This window comes from Lygodium microphyllum, chromosome 21 (genome assembly GCF_053477565.2).
Source record: "Lygodium microphyllum isolate KBCC chromosome 21, Lygodium_microphyllum_v1.1.10, whole genome shotgun sequence".
Lineage (NCBI taxonomy): Eukaryota > Viridiplantae > Streptophyta > Polypodiopsida > Schizaeales > Lygodiaceae > Lygodium > Lygodium microphyllum.
This window is the reverse complement of record NC_141155.1, coordinates 111,967,417-111,971,429: the sequence shown is the minus strand read 5'-3', so window position 1 is coordinate 111,971,429 and position 4,013 is coordinate 111,967,417. Positions and strand designations below refer to the sequence as shown.

General features: G+C 39.5%; 1 pseudogene; it reads right to left on the bottom strand.

The window, feature by feature from the left end:
• Nucleotides 1-351: 351 nt before the first annotated feature.
• LOC148018435 (uncharacterized) lies at nucleotides 352-1,951 on the bottom strand (annotated as a pseudogene).
• Nucleotides 1,952-4,013: the final 2,062 nt, after the last annotated feature.

The following is a 4,013-nucleotide window of genomic DNA, read 5'->3' as shown; positions in this document are numbered from 1 at the left end:
ACCAAGAATGACACGCTAAGGAGCCAAACAACACTTTACCACTCTCACACAATAGGAAATTTAAATGATGATGGTTTCCTAAGTTGAAAAACATATTTCTACATATGTTTTTACCATAGAGTCAATAAGATGAACTAAAGCCAAATTTCAAGAATCCACCCCTTTTAAATGCAAGTTTCTCTTCTTAATGAAACACAAAGACTATTTCCATAGAATGCAAGGTGAAGAAAGCTAAATGCAAGTTTCTCTTCTTAATGAAACACGAAGACTATTTCCATAGAATGCAAGGTGAAGAAAGCTCCTAAAGCCATATATCAAGAAACCGCCCTTTTTCAACATGAGTTTCTCTTCTTGATCTAATATGCAAACTGTTTGCATAGAATGCTTAAAACTAGCAAAAACCAAACTTACTGTGAAGAGTCTCCATCAACAAAATTTGGGCTCTTTTCATGTGGCATTGGCATTGACCACCTTACAGATGTTGTAGCTAGCTTATCTTGACCACTTTGTTTGTACAAAATATCAACTAGTATTTCTAGTATGCAACTCTCAAACTTAGCATTTGCCTCAACGATTTTCTTTTCTTGGTAACATATTGGGTTCTATAATCTTTAAACTCTCTTTGTGTTCTCCTGGAAAGGAACTATCACCACCTATTATTGACCCTTCCTCCAGAGTGACAATCCCCAAATCGTCAACCCTACCCTTGAACAGCTTTTTCAAGATACTTGAAGGGCTCATTCCACGTTCTCAACGTATATTGAAGATTCTTGACTCTTCAAGATTGTGATCCTTGAATAACCTTTTTGAAAAAACCATCTATCCCAAGATTGCTTTCAACATTGATTAACACAAAAGATTTTGTTGACAACACAAGCACCACTTTGCCTTCTTCTTTAAGGTGAACTTTGAAAAACCTACAAAAGAGACATCCTCCTCCTTGACACTAATGGTTTCTTTTTCCTCTTTGTCAATTCTCTCCATCTCATTTCCTCTTTTGCTTCATTCTTGTCCAACACTTAACAAACTTTCCTCCTCCCCGATCTCACTTCCAACTCTCTCCTCTTTTTGGTTTGTCCTTAAATAATCATCTAAAAAAACTCACAAATTTGACTAAGCCATCCCTCCTTACAGCTTTTTCTTCATCCTCTTTCTCTTTCAAAAGTCTTCTGGAAATCAAACTCTACTTCCTTGATTATTTCATTGTCAGCCTTGGTTTGAATATTTTTTTAAGAATGCACCACACACTTTTAGGCTTGGCATCAACTTCTTTAGAACCTTTAATGATGAATCCCAGTCATCCAAGGGGCTTCTAATGACTTCTTCTTCAGTCAACAAGAGCTGGGGATGCAACTAGTGATGTAGCTTTCTATAAATGAAAACTAGTTAGGTTCAAATGCTAACATGAGGAGAGAAGCTTGAACATGCAATTTTTACTGCTTGGATTTGTTTTTGTCTTCTTTGGTCATACCAGAGGAGCCAATCTCCCATCAAGGCTACATCTAACATTTCTCCAACAAACTCTTTACTTCTTTTGCATCATCAACCCCTTCAGCTTCAAGAAGTAAAAACCAATGCACTTTCAGGGAAAACTTTAATGACCAGTAACCACCATTTACCATGAACTTTTCCAATGCAACATTCGACTTGTGCACAAGCACGTAGCATAGCTGGAAAAGATAATTCTTGATCCCTATCAATGGAAGCGGCTTCTCATGGAGAGACAGTGTTGGAGAGTTCCAAGCTTATTTCTAAATAGCCAGGAGATCACACAAATAGGATGACCATGTACATAATGGACTAGGTAGAGAAAGCGATTGAGCTTCAGGTCCAAATCCCTACACAGCTGTCCAAAATGGCCATCAAGAATAGACCATAAAAAGCTGATGTAGTGCTCCAGATTTGTGAAGCTATCATCATCGCCAAAGGCATCTGAGTGGTTGGCTTCCATCGTACAATTAAAATTATACTTTTTGCAGGCTATGATCTCATTGGTGATGATGATTCTAGAGGAGGCAGGAGCAGAGAGAAGGAAGGGGAGCTTGGAGCCTTAAGTGACCAACCTTGAAGGAACAGAGAAGAAAAGCATCCTGTAGCAGAGATAATCTCTGAGTCATTGGTACTCATGCTTATACAAATAGCTTACGGCAATCCACTTACAAAAGAAAGCTAAATCAAAGAATCATATAAGCCATACCTGTAGGGCTAGAATTCTTCAATATTTCTCGGGGTGATTCTTCATCCGCATTTGGCCCTGCCAAAAAGTGTAGTCAAGAAGGCAAACCAGGGCCCTCATCTGATCAATCTTCCAGCTTTTAGCCGAGGGAGATGTCGCTCTATTGCTTTTACAATGATGTTGCCTGATGAGCATGTCATCCGCCAAGCTTATGGTAGCCAAAATCACAGCACCTATATAGGTCATCTATGACACTGGCGTCTTGTAAAGGCCAGGTTTGTGCGCCAGTCTACTGCATAAGTGAATGTTAAATTTTCTCATTGCTAACTGAACATTACTCAGTCTCGCTACCATAGAATGGCAATGGCTAGCTGTCTTACGGAGGTTGTGCAAGGCGCAACTGATGGCAGGCAGAGATACGGAGATGTGTAGAGACGGGATAAATAGGCCCAGCGATGAAAATTGGCACTGGGATAGGGTTTCTAATGAAATTAGGACCCATGCAGGTTGAAAAGGGGAGAAAGGCCAAAAAATAACAAGAAAGAGGGGGCAAAGAAAACACGAAAGAGCGAGAGGGGGGAGGGAAGCATGGTGATGATGGAGCTGCGTGTGTGCACGCGTGCGCGCACGCACATGTGCATGTGCACATGCAGTTCTTTGGTCAAGATGAGGGGTAGACAAAAGAAAAACGGTGTAAGACTAGTTACACATCAAGTAGCAGATGTCTGACACCTGGCCAAAGTGTGGGCACATCAAGTAATAGACATCCAACCCTCACCCATAGTGTGGGCACGCACTTTTTTATACTGGGTGCTAACATGGATACAATCCCTTTACATAGAGAGAGAGAGAGAGAGAGAGAGAGAGAGAGAGAGAGAGAGAGAGAGTGTGTGTGTGTGTGTGTGTGTGTGTGTGTGTGTGCGTGCACAAGAGCAAGAGAATAGTTGGTGAATTAATTTTCACCATCTTTGGGATGGATTTGCAAGTTTAGGGCCCGAACAAAGGGCTTTCCGCATACACCACACATGTGATGTATGATTAGTGTGCAAATGTTAATCTACAGGTGATTGTAGGTTCACATGAAGATAATCTCAATGCTCTTACACATCATTCTAAAAATTCATTATAGTTCAATCTCCTACCTTTACCACTAACCAACTCATGACATGTAGCTAGACAAAGTATTTGCCCTTCAAGTGACATGTTTAGGGCCGTTGGATAGGTGGATAGCCATCAAATCCTAGCCATCCATGAAAGGGATATTAAAAGCCCATTCTTATGCTTGCCTTATGCATGTCAAATCCCCTTATGTATGTTAACATATTCAAGTTGAACACTCCAATGAAGGATAATATTTACCTCAACTCTACAAGACCACAATTTGTGGCAAGTGGGCGTAATACCCTAAAGTATGGGGGTACTATGTTTACTCATTAGGGTTCATCATACCCTTCTGGCAAAGATCCAAGCCAATGTTAGAATTTAACAATGCCCTTCTGTTAAAAGAAAATTTCACGTGTGCAATATAGAAATCCATTTTATGAATAAATTTATACAATTTAAAATATTTCCTTCTATGAATGTACATTTGTAAGCTTATGATTTTTTATATTCCCTTTTTTTGAGCTCACATGATGCACATTTTTATACATAGTGGGCTCCCCAAGCTTTTCATCCATTGATTCATATTTAGCCTCTTCCTCACATCCTTTTATCAATACATTATCAAGAAAAAACATAGTGATCTGTGATATATATTCTCGCAAAATTTTATTCATTGTATTGTTGCTCCCTATGGCAAGGTACACATCCTTACCAATCCCAAAGATGTTTCATT